Source organism: Strigops habroptila, chromosome 2, assembly GCF_004027225.2.
Source record: "Strigops habroptila isolate Jane chromosome 2, bStrHab1.2.pri, whole genome shotgun sequence".
In the NCBI taxonomy this organism is placed as follows: domain Eukaryota; kingdom Metazoa; phylum Chordata; class Aves; order Psittaciformes; family Psittacidae; genus Strigops; species Strigops habroptila.
In genome coordinates this window covers 12,291,659-12,304,384 of record NC_044278.2, presented here as the reverse complement: position 1 = coordinate 12,304,384, position 12,726 = coordinate 12,291,659, and positions in this window count along the sequence as shown.

The window sequence follows — 12,726 nt, the reverse complement described above, 5'->3', positions numbered from 1 at the left end:
GAGCGCGGCTCCCGGGGCTCCGCGCTCGCCACCGCCCCGCAGCGCCCCGGATCGGCCCGGCCCGGCCGCGCTCCTCCTGCTCCTCCAGCGGGGCTGGTCTCCTCTAATCCGGGACAGAACAGTGCGGGGGGAGCCCGGGCGCCTTCTCACCCTGGTTGTCATCGCCCCTGCTTCGTGCAACAGCAGTGTCATCCCTTCCCAAAACACCCCCTGTCCCAGAGCCGGACAACAGGAACCCCAGCTGCGCAGCCCATCAGCCCTCCGGCCCCGTCTGACCTGACACTGGTGCCACAGCCCGTTAGCCCCGTGGGCTGTCCCGCTGGCCCATAGCTGTGCCCATCTCCTGTCGCTAGCCCCGCTGGTAATAAGCCACCTGGCTCGGGCGCTGCCTGCAGCTGAGGCAGCACAAAAACCCCACGTCTGTGGTAAAACCGGCTGGAGAAGGTGAGTAAACACGAGTAAGCACAGCTGTGTGCTCCATGACCTGCTTGTGCAGCCCCATGGCTAGGAGTAGCCAACGTGAGTACTGCAATAGGTATGTCTGCGTGAGCAACACTCAGCGTCACGCAGACAAACCCACCACCTCTCAGCATCCCCATGCTGCCCGTTGCCCTCGCCTGCCTCCCACGGCCCTGACGCCCTCAAGACATCCACTCAATGTAACTGGATTTTCTTCCCCAGCTCTGAAAGCCAACAACTCTGCTCCAGCACCAAAGCTGCTCTCCCAGCTTGCAGCAAAGCACCAGGAACTACTGGAAAGGGTCATTTGTGGCAAGGCATAAGGCCTTGCAGGTTTTCTCTCTTTATACACTTCTGTTTACCTCATTATCTGACTCTGTCAGGCCCTGGCACGAACAGTGCTAATTTTTCACTCCTACCCATTCCCAGGCCTGCAGAGCCATGGACCAGACACAATCTGAGTCCAGATGGGAGCAGAGAAGTTCGCGCTGCCCTGTTAGACATGCCGTGCCGCACAGTGCCATCAGAAACACACAGACCCATTAGTTCCCCAGCCCAGCAAAAGCATCCAGTTTGCAGCCACCAGTTCTGGCAGCAGCTCCTACCCCGTTTTACTAGATTTGACTGCCATCCCAAATGAGAAAGGACGAGTGCGCTCCCTTTTCGCATCCTCTTCTGAGTGAAAACTGAGGGATGTCCTCAGGGAGTCTGACAAACTGCCCCCCGGAAAGTGTTTTCCAGCCTGGGCACCAATGCATGATGAAGGCAGATGTGCCAGTGGTCAGTCCTTGACCTTGAGCTGCTGGTGGGGCAGAGCTCCATGTCTGGAGCAGGTGGAGGAGGTAGGAGCCTTCTTATTGCCATGTTCAAAGGAGAATAAAAAAGCCCCTCAGAAAGCCTTCAGAGACTAAGGCACAGCCCTGGTGGCCAGCAGTCTGAAAGCTGAAGACCCTAACATGGGTTGATTCTTATTTTGGCACTGAAAGCAGCATCCTGATTTACAGAGGCACAGAGCATCTGCAGCTCGCAGTGGCTGTGATGAAGGTCCCCCATATCTCTGGAAATGTGCTAAAATCTCTTTTAAAACACGCAGGCTCTTAGACTGGATTTACCAATCTGGGCTCCGCCTCTGTAAAACCAGGATCATAAACTAAAATGTCTCATGGTGGGGAGGGAGTGAAGTGGGAAACCTGACTGTTCATACAGAAGCAGGAGGTAGCTGCTTTATTTCTGGTTCCTCCCAATGCTAACAGAAAAGCGCTTGAGTTGCCCCGCTCCCTCATGCTTATTACTAAGCTCCTTGTAAACAGCGGTAACAAGAAATTGCCACTTTGTGCATGCTTTGGTTTTGCTCCTGGGTTTAGCTCTCAAAAAAAATCAAAGCTCTGGGGCATTGACATTTCTGCAGCAACTGTGGTGGATGTGTGCACCTCTTATTGCTCACCCAGCAAAAATGGGACAACCACCCCATTCTGGCGAGCTCTGCAGCCCTCCAAGGGCTGGGGTGTCCCTCCAGTTTTCACTTGGCATTGTCAAATGAGTCCTGGGTGTTTTCTCTGGAGGCAGGAAAGCATGTGCCACGCCACAGGTACACACCGAGGAAGGATTTGTGCTGCCGGACAGGCAGGAGCAGGGGTCTGGAGAGGCACGGATGAGGGCAGAAAGCCCATAGTTAAGATGAGTTGGGGTTTTTTTTCTGGATGGATGAGGACCCTTTCATGCCAAAGGATCCTGCTGTGCCTAGAAAGCAGCCAGTAACCCCATGCTGGGAACACATCACCCCATGCCAGCGTATAACTGGAGCCCAGCAGTGTTGTGGCTTAGCCCAAGGCTGGGTCCTAGGAAGGGAAAGCAAAAGCTGAACTCAGTTGAAGTTGCCGGGGGAGGCAGGATGTGTTTTTCTCCTGCTGTTTTCTATGTCTCGACTTGGCTCATTCCATCTCTTTTTAAACATCTTATTGAGAAGTTTTAGGCTGCAGAGCTACCCCGAGGGGCTCAGTGTCCACCACAACACCGCCCAACAGGAAGCTATTTACACATTATACCTGCTGGATCCTCCTTGGGAGCCGTGGCTGCCTGGGACACAGCACCTCCTTTTGGACATATGGCCTGTGTCATTTGCTCCGAGATGCATACAATGATTTTATGTTTACTTCAAGTTTGCTATTGAAAAAAGTGGGCCTGGAGCTCATTTTTGTGGAATCAGACCCCCTACTTGCCGTCATTAGCAGAAACACCGCTCTTCTGGGGTCTGGTGAGCAGCAGGGTTTCAGCCCATTTAACGCATAAACATTGTCAGTCCTCAAGAGTTCACGTTCAACCAGTGTTGCACAGAGCAACATCAAACCCAGCCTCTATTTTAACTGTGGTTTTTGGTCAGCTGCTAAACTCTTCTTAAGCAACCCACTTCTCAGTCAAATGTCACTAAATCTGTCTAAGTTTTCATCAGGACAAGCTGCCATTTGTGTTTTCCTCAGTTTGAGGAAAAGGAGTCTCTTTGAAAATCCAAATTCATATATGACTGCCTATGACTGTCCTGACTTTTCTCATGTTGATTGCAACGAGGCGAGTAACTGCTGGCAGCTCAGCAATAAATTATTCTTTACCCATCACCATGAATCTGAAAGGGAGACACCATGTGCTGGATGGACGCATCCTCTGCTGGGAAATCATGCAGCACACTTAGGATCTCTGATGGGACTCGGCTGTGGCCTGCAGGCAATCTCCACAGATGCACCCTAGAATGAAATTCTCCATGCAAATACTGTTTTCTTTTCACACATTGTGAGTGAGCCTGCAGAGAAACATCCGTCCCGGGCCTCGCTTGACGGAGCAGGCAGGCACTTATACACACATGCTGCACACAGTGCTGCCTCTTGGGCTTTGCTAATCAGCACGTTGATCTACATCCAGTCTGTTCCGAATTACCCCTCATTCTAAAGCAGGTAATGCTGCCATTAGCATAAAGCACCATCCTTATGTCTCTCGCTTGCTATCTCCTTTCTCAGCATGCGGTAGCCGGCAGTTGTAACATCTCCGTTACATCTGGCCACAGTTAGACAATACCAGTTTTACCCAATTCATTCTTAAAAGAATTTCACTTTTCCCTCTTATTGACAAAGTTTCTTATTCTGGAGTTTAAACAATTGATTATTTTCTTCTTTTCACATATCTACTTAGTTTGAATTGTTGAAGCTTTTGCCCATTTGAAGATTCTCTGTGCAGGGTTCATTGAAAATATCCTGCCTTTCCCAGGCCGTGAGGCTGGGCGCTAGGCTTTGGATGCATAGACCATCCCATAGCACCACTCCATCTCCAAGGACCAGGGCTGAATTCCCCACACTATGCAGCCTCTCAGCAAATACTAGCCACTGCTTTGACCTCCAGCAGCCTCTGTCCTCTCCTGCAGCTCACAGGAACAGGACCTTTGAGATGACCACTTGGATTTTCTTCTATTTTTCTGAGGTTCCTGAAATCTTGAATAATCTCTTGCTATTCCCACACCATCTTGCTGGCTTTGTGACCTTTCCTACATGGTCTTTTCTTAACTCCCCTTCATTCTTCTTAACAGAAGCTGCCCATTACAATTCCTTGCCTTGTTAAGGCAACTGGGGACATGCGTGGGCCATTCTTGCAAACTGAGGCAAACACCTGCACTCAGAGAGGTTCCCTCTGCTCACACCATTCCTCCCAGTGCATCATGGAAGACTGTCCATTCGGATGGTGAAATCTCTGCCAGGAGAAGTTAGGTGCAGCTAAGGACAACAGTACGGACCAGGCCACATTTCCTTTCAAGCTTGTTTTCTGCGCTTCCATGAGCTGCTTTAGGATGACTTTGTAACTCGCTCCAGCCACAGCAAATTATTAGGCCAGCTAGTGTTGCTCCATCCAGGGCAAGGAAAAAACCCACCACCTCCTTTTTAACATATGGCCCTGTGTCTTCCCAGATTTGAAACCATCTCTCAGAAAGATGACCCTGCAAACTTTGTATGGTTGATGTGGACACACCACTGTGAGATGGACAAGCCAAGATCTTAGGAGTGACTCAGATGAGGACAAGAATAGGAAAAAGTGGGGAGAACCAAAGGAATCCAAGGAAAGACTTTAAGAATATGGTGGAAGAAAATCACCTTCTAGTGGCATAAGTCCCACATCTCCTTCTAAGCAAAAGCTATGGCATCTAGGACAGCAATGTCAGCTTCAGCATGGTTTCCACTGTGCTTAGAACTGAAGCTCACTCCCACCAGTGAAAACTGGTTTGCCAGCAACACCCTACTCATCCTACCTGTCTCTCATGCAAAATAAGGCTTATCCAAGATTCGCCTGACAGGGGGTCAGGTCAGGAAGTCACAGAAACCTTGGGCTTGAGACATAACCTCCTTCCAGCCACCATTTGGCTAGTACCCTGTAAGAAAGGAGCTGCTGCTGGCTGGTCTACTTCAGCTCCCCCCGATCCTTTCTGCTCCACTCATTAAGCATGTTAAAAACCCTCCAAGAAGACTTTCTGCACCCCAACACTGGCAACCCTGGATGGGGATCAATCCCTGCCTACAGATGGGGCAGGGCCTGGATGTGCCACAAGAGCAGGGCAGCCAGATGGAGCAACTTCCCTATCAGTCTATCGGATGTGGGAGGGAGGTTGGCATCCCCTTGTAAGCTGGTTTCCCACACGCTTTCTAGTTACTGTTTTTCGGGATGGCATCAAGGGGAAAACACAAGGTTATGATTTAGGTGCTGTGTCAAGGAAAAGGGGGCCAGGGAGGGTTTTGGGGAAGCAGCACACTGACCCTACACCACAGTATGTACTCAGTGTGTCAGGGAATTGAGGGAGGGTGTGACCAAGCTTTCTGGTGGAGGAGGCACCACGCAGCTCTCTGGCTTTGGCAAACAAGGATGTTCATACAGATTTGGTCCCAAGACTCTGAGACAAATGATTGACTCATCTTCGATGAGATCCTCTCCAAGCAGTTAGGATCATTCCCCTTTTTAGAGTGATATCCTAAGGAAATGAGGCTTATTCAGTGCACGTGTTTGTCTGTGCAGTGTCCCTTCTTCACCAACAATTTTTAAACCACCTGGCAAATTGCAACCAACTTAACATTGATCCAGGAGTCCCAAAGCTTCTACAAGTTGCAGTGGCTGGAAGGCTAGAGAAACCCTGGTGAATCGTTCCCTCTCCCACTCCCGCAGGGGCAGGAGCATCTGCACAGCCTTTATTAGACATCGGCAAATCACAGAGTCACAGAATCAACTCGGCTGGAAAAGACCTTTAAGATCATCAAGTCCAACCATTCCCCAGCACTGCCAAGGCCACCACTAACCCATGTCACTGAGGGCCTCGTCTACACGGTGTGTGAATGCTTCCAGGGATGGTGACTCCAGCACTGCCCTGGGCAGCCTGTTCCAATGCCTGAGCACCCTTTGGGGAAGGATTGTTCCTAATCTCGTCTAAACCTCCCCTGGTGAAATCCCTCTCATAGGGATGGGATCAGGCAGAATCACACCTTATGGCAAGCCAGAGGGTTTGCTGATGGAAAGACAGGGCATCCTCCACTGAGCTGCCCACAGAATGGCATTTTCTTTACCATAACGTTGAAAATGGGGAACAAGAACCAAGTGTTTTTCTGCTTGTTGTTTTTTCTATGTGCGTTTTCCGTTGGAAACTTGGTTTTCACCAGTGCCCATTTTTGGTGAGTGAATGACCAATGTCCTCCAAAGTTTGATGGTGCTTCAGTGAAAGACCACACGTGAATGCTACACTTCAGAGGACTGAGCTGCTGAGGGACCAGCTGGGGTTTGACCAAGCCCAAGTGTGTGCTGACACAGGATACCAGGAGTTTAGCTAATTTTAGGCAAAGGACCAGCCGTGCCAGACGCAGTCACTAAGCCTGCCCTCTTTTCCCTTTCATACTGAGTCTCAGTGTGGGATATTTATTAAAGGTCTAGCATGACCTGGAACCCAGAGGAAGCATCTAGCCCCTTTGATGCTAGTCTGAACCACCAACCTTTCCAAGGTTCACGTAGCGCCGCCAGCAGCACTCAACCCTGGCAGCGATTCGTGGTCCCCTGGGAGGTATCTCAGCCTCTTAGGATTTGATAGGGAAACAATAGTCTGCAGTGGAGCCGAGTTTCAGCTGTGCCCGTCTGCTAAATAACAGGTGGTAAATGATAGTTTCCTTCCATTGTACCAGTTCGTGACTACTCATGAAGTCACAGAATGATCTCACCTCAGTTATTCACCATGTTCTTTCTTCTACCTGGCACGGTGAAGATGTTTTTCTTTCTAATAATAGAGAATAAAAACAAAAACAAAGCCCTTTCTATTAACGCAGAGCTAACGCACATGCAGCGCACAACAGAAGCCAATTTCTGGCTCTAGATGCCACATCTGAAGCATTTTTCCTTGTAAGAGTTGGAAGGACAAGCCACACCTTCTTTTTAACATGGTCCCTTGTCACAGCAGGGGCCTGGGACTTGCTTCCCTGGCTGCTAAGCACTCTGTTGCCAGGAAAGGACTGCACATCCCTGTTTCCAGATCCTCACAGTCAAGCAAAACCCTTGCTCATGGATGTCCTTAGAGACAAAGACTTCAGCCCGAGCCTGGCAATGGTGTGGAGTAGAGTATGTTGGTGGGACACATTCATCACTCCATGTTTGTTTCTGCGGCTTGTGGGAGCATGTTGGATGAGGAGGTTCCCACATCCATCCTGAACAGGCCATCCTGGAGCAGAGACCAGCTGCCTGCATCCTTACCCATGCCTGTGGGGACAGCTATGAAGTGCTGGGCGCCAGTGATGGAAGCTGTTCTGCTTGGTAGGAGAAAGGAGAAGGCAAGAAGCAGTAAAGACAGATGGAAGAAATGCCACCAACCACTTGCACAAGCACCATGGAAAAGCAGCTCCATGAGAGAGGGGGATCCTTGACAGAGCAGACGTGTGTGCTGGCTGCCGGAGAAGGGACTGCAACATGAGGAATGGAAAAGGAGTACGATGGGGTCATGGAAAAATCCTCATGCGAAAGAGAGAATGACGAGAGAAGAAAGGGGTGCTGTGTGGAGGCCTAAAGATAGGCCAGTGATGCTGAAAAGCTGAATCCATCTGCTAAATCAGTGCAAAGCCCTGACTTTCACAAGCGCAGCACTGTTGACTTGAGACAAAGACTTATGAGAAACAGGGTCAGGAAAAGGAAGTTTTTCCACCATCCACGTTTTGATATCTGTATTATCAAGAATAATTTAGTAAACTTGAGTTCAAAGAAGGAACTGGGGCAGGTGGGAGGGTAAAAAGAGGACTGAAGGAACTGACACAGGCCATTGGCTGCATATACCTCTAAGAAATCTGCCAGGTCAGGAGAAGACCAGCATGTCCAAAGAGCAGCAAGTGCAGAGATGGTGAGTAGCATGGAGAGGGAAAGGCAGCTGAAAGGAAGGTTGCTGTGGAGTTCCTCCATGCCCAGGATAATACTCATTTAGGGCATCAACACAAGATGTTGGGCAATGAGCTCACCTGTTGGGGAGGACAAACGCATCCTGCAGAAAGAATAGGTCCTTTAGGACTTGAGTAACAGTGGCTGAGCAACATTAAACACTACCAGTTTTAAGGTGCACGCTTTAAGATAGGCCGCAACGTTGGTGTAAGCCAGGAGTTCCTCAGCTGAAGGTAATGGAAAAGTGGAGCAGGTATAGGAGTGATGACTGAGAAACAACAAGGCAGACACAAGCCTGGCATGCAAGACAACAACCAGTTCTTATTCTTTGTAAAAGCTGCACAAACAAATTTTAAAAGCAGAACTATTGTTTCAAATGTGGCTTTGCAGCGGCTTTCTGTGGATGCACAACATCCGATGTAACAACTGCTTAAGCTCACAGAATCATAGAAGGGTTTGGGTTGGAAGGGACCTTAAAGCTCATCCAGTTCCAACCCCCTACCACAGGCAGGGACACCTTCCACTAGAGCAGGTTGTTCCAAGCCCCTGTGTCCAACCTGGCCTTGAACACTGCCAGGGATGGGGCAGCCACAGCTTCTCTGGGCACCCTGTGCCAGCGCCTCAGCACCCTCACAGGGAAGGACTTCTGCCTGAGATCTCCTACCCCTGATGGGCACAGATCTAAATATGCCCAAGTTTTACACCTAAAATACAAGCCACATGATAGATTTTCCATGGCCTTTAAAGTTATTTTGAGTCAAGGACTCAATGTACTTCAAAAGTCACAGATCTCCAGCACAGAATTTTTAACCTAGCTTTGAAGCACTTGGATAAATAAGCTCAGTGCTTTGTTGCCACTAAGAAACTCAAAGCAGTGACTGCAGATTGCTTTACCCCAACATTTAGAGACTGAGATGGGAAAATATTTAACAACCCATGACATTTTGCTTGGTGTCATTTAAAAGCGTTGCAATTACAGACTCCACAGAGCGACATGCACGAGCCCTGATGTTGTTGAACTCCTCAGCCTCTCTGAGGCATTTCAAAGCCATTCATTGTGGGCTGCTTTAAAAATCAAAGAAACACACCTTTCTTTTGGGGGGAGAGGGGGCAGGGAGGGAGAAGGAAAGGAAGAAGAGGGAGAAAAGCAGAAAAAGAACAAAAGAAAAGAGGGCGCCTTTGAAAAAGTTTCTGATTAGATATTTACCAATTAAATTTGCATAGAGAAGACACTTGTTACTGAATAAAAGATTACGAAGACATTTGTCAGCTTTTTTCACCCTGAAGAAAGATGAGAAAAGTTCATGACAAAAGCAACAGGACTTTCAAGTTCAAGAAGGTTGTTTCTGTAGGAGGAAAGGGGAGAGGAGAAGAGAAAGTCATTGCTGAAATGGTTGGGCTGCCATGTAGAATTCAACAGTCAGGTGGAAGCTCTCAGACCCGGGATGCTCAGGCATGCTACAATGAGGAGAAAACATGGGCAAGGGAGGGGGGTTTTTTAATCACCCCAACCTGGAGTGCCAGCATTGATGTCTTCTTGTCAAACACCAACTCGGTTTCTGCAATGGTTAAACTGGCAAACGTACCAGGTCTCTGGGAAGTAGGCTTGGGAAAATACCTTCTCCTGGCACCTGGAGCAGTAGCAAAACATGACTGGAACAGTCTTCTCAAATGCCATTTCAGCCTTTCTGTTGCCAGGCTGCTACTCTGGACTTCAGGAGTTAATGCACTGCAGGAACAAAGCTACCACCAACCCATGCCTACCTGGAGCAGGACTACAACTGTTAGAGTTGTCTGGAGAGCCTTTGGAAGCATGAAAAGGTTTTCCATTGGTGATGGACCAACCATCATCTTAAGGATTTGCTGGGTCATGACAATCATGAACCTCCTCCTCATCCCATATATTACTGAATGATTCACCTGTTGGTGGATCAATATGATGAATGTGAAATAACTGCGTGTGAAGCACTATCTCCATATTTCTAACTTGCTACATCCTATCCATGGAAGAAGCAATGGCTGTTACCTTTACACATGAAGTATGTTCTGCCTCTATCCATAGCCCCTGTCCACACCACTGTTGGTATGCAAGTAATATCAGGCTAGAGCAGATATACCTCATTTTGTCATGTTAAGATATCACTGGCCTCACCTTTGTCCCCAGAAAAAGCTACAGCTTGTCTGAAGAGAAATTGGAGTTCAGAAAATCCCATTAAAGAGGATGCTCCCTTCTCACTCCCCTGTAACAGAAGCCACTTTCATACCCCATGACAAATGGCACAGATCACCACTTTGCATTGTACTTTTGCCAGGAGACCATAAAAGATGTTGGAAGAAGGTATTTGCTGGTGGGACACTCTTGTTTTGGAAACTGGTATTGGGTTTGAGGAATTATCCTGGAGTCTGTGTTCCTCCAACCATGAGAAGACCCCCCAAAAAACTTAGATAAATGGTAGCATGACACAGCAGTGACATTTCTGCCAGTTATATGCTTATCAAAGACAGTTACCTTGGAAGTACAGATCCATGATTGTGGAAGCAGAGCCCCCGTGCCAACCCAGAGTAGAAGGATACAGCTGCTGGTGAACCTCTTTCTTCAAGAGAAATGACCTTATGGATGCAAAAGCTCAACTGCATCATGGCAAAGGCTCCTCAATTGAGCCTCTCTTGTTTCTGTGTGCACTGCTGTAGGCCTGAGCCTTCCCCACACCACCAGGGATGTGAACTTCCACCATCCTTGCTAGCAGCCTGGCCAGCTCTCTGGAGAGCTTGCTTTTGGGACAGCCACCCACACCACCAGCAGTAATTGCAGCAACTCCCCTCCCCTTGCAGACACATTTTTCCATGCTGTTGATGGAAGACAAACCCTGCTAATCCCCTGCAGTGCAAATGGCATTGCATAGGGGCATCTACATGCAACTGGTGCCAGTAAACAAGCACAAGCTCAGGCTCCTCCTTGCCACAGGAACATGCTGGCCCTGGGAGGTGCTCCACCTGCCTTTGCCCTCTTTCCCGGGGGGAAATCCACTAGCCACAATCCCATGCTTGAAGTGGGGAACACAGGAGCGGGAATGCACCCATCAGGGTTTTGCCAGCCACTGTTGATGCGGGCCAAATTTACAGCAATAAACCAGAGCAGACACATACTTTGAACCTCCACATGAATAGGGCTAAGATACCCATAGCCCCTTATCAAGAGATGGAGAAGCAAATGAGATGCTCCTGGGCATGCTCCACAGCAGTTTTCTTCCTTGTGGTCCATAGTTGCGGAGACCTCAGAGTGCAGGGATGGAAACACCCAGCACTGAGACCAGCTTGGAGTGTCAGCTGGCAGCATTTGATCAAGGAAAGCTTTTGCCTCCTAAGGCCATACTTCTCCCCTCCACATACACACCAAACAGATGTTCCTTTCCTAAAATCACTATGAGGTGTTTCTAGGCAGGATGCTTGGAGGGCTGTGCTCGGGATCAGGGACAAGCCATGGCCAGGTGCCCAGGCTTTGGGGTGGGCTTTCCCTACAAACCATGGCAAAGGGTCATCTCAGAACAGCTTTTCAAAGTGCAAGGCAGCCAGATGGGGCTGCAAGTTGTGAAAGGCCAACGTGAAGTTTCAGACATTCCTGGACCGTTTCAGAACGTGTTTCGACGAGCCCGGTCACATGGGGGTTTTCTGCAAGGCCTTTTATGATTCTATCTCTCAGCAGAACACTCACGACTGCATTAAAGAAAGAAAAACAAACAAAAAGATCCAATTTAACTCCAAATACCTGAAGAGAGTAACCAGGGAACCCACCTTCAGAAAACACGCTGCAGTGTTTATGTGAAGATCAAGCCCACTGCTGCCAACCACTCGGGTCTGGTTTAGGGTGCTGGGTTGTAGAAATGCAAGGGATGTTTTAAAAGCTTCCAGCAAGCCCCTTTCAGCAGCAGAAGCAAAGCACTGGGGTCAGGCAGTGCTTCCACCAGCCCCTCTGCCTGTGGGGGGGTCTGAGTAGGGGGTGAGCTCAGGGAGCCCTATGGGCCCTTCAACCAGGAGCCTGGAGAAACAAAGCACTGCCCTGAGCGGCTCAGAGGGGTCCTCTGCCGAGGAGGTACGAGAGCTGCAGTGACCCGTTCACTTGCTGCAAGGGATGTTCTCCAAAGGCCAGGCTTTTCCCACCTCCATAACAACACCCGGTGTGTTTGAAGCAGGGGGTGTTGTGAAGGGAAATGTCAGGTCCCTCACTTCCCATGTCCAGCTCTGCACCCAAGCTCCTCCATTCCCATCATCTGTCAACTTGGTGAAGATCTGTTTAGTGTCATCCTGCTCACAAGCAGAATCCACTGTGGCACCTACACCAACCCCATGGCTGTTCTTCCTGAGGAACAACGGGGCTGCACTCCCAGAGTTAATAGAACAGTTATCTGCAAAGCAAGGCTCTGGAGAGCAACCACATCATGTTGTCTGGCACAAAGGACAATGTTTGCTCAATATTACTTACGTTTGTTATAAAGTCACTTCTATGGATGCCAGGATCCCCAGGAACTATGGCAAAACGTTTTTCCACAATGGCATTTTCCTTACTTATCTGTTTACAAAGCCCTAAGGCTGAAATTTACTGTCAGGGACAACCCCAAACAAAACAATCCTGTGCCTTTCACACAGGTCCTTCCACCAGCAGTACATGCTTGTGTCCTTGCTGATGTAAAGGGTGACATGTCGATCCGCTGGGCTTCAGCTTCTGAGCTTCAGCCCCATCCAAACTATTATGCAGATGAAGGGTTTGTTAGCCCTCCTGTCTTATCAGTTCATCAGTGTCCATGTTGCAGCAGAGGCAAGGACCTTGTAATACTCCTGGTCTGT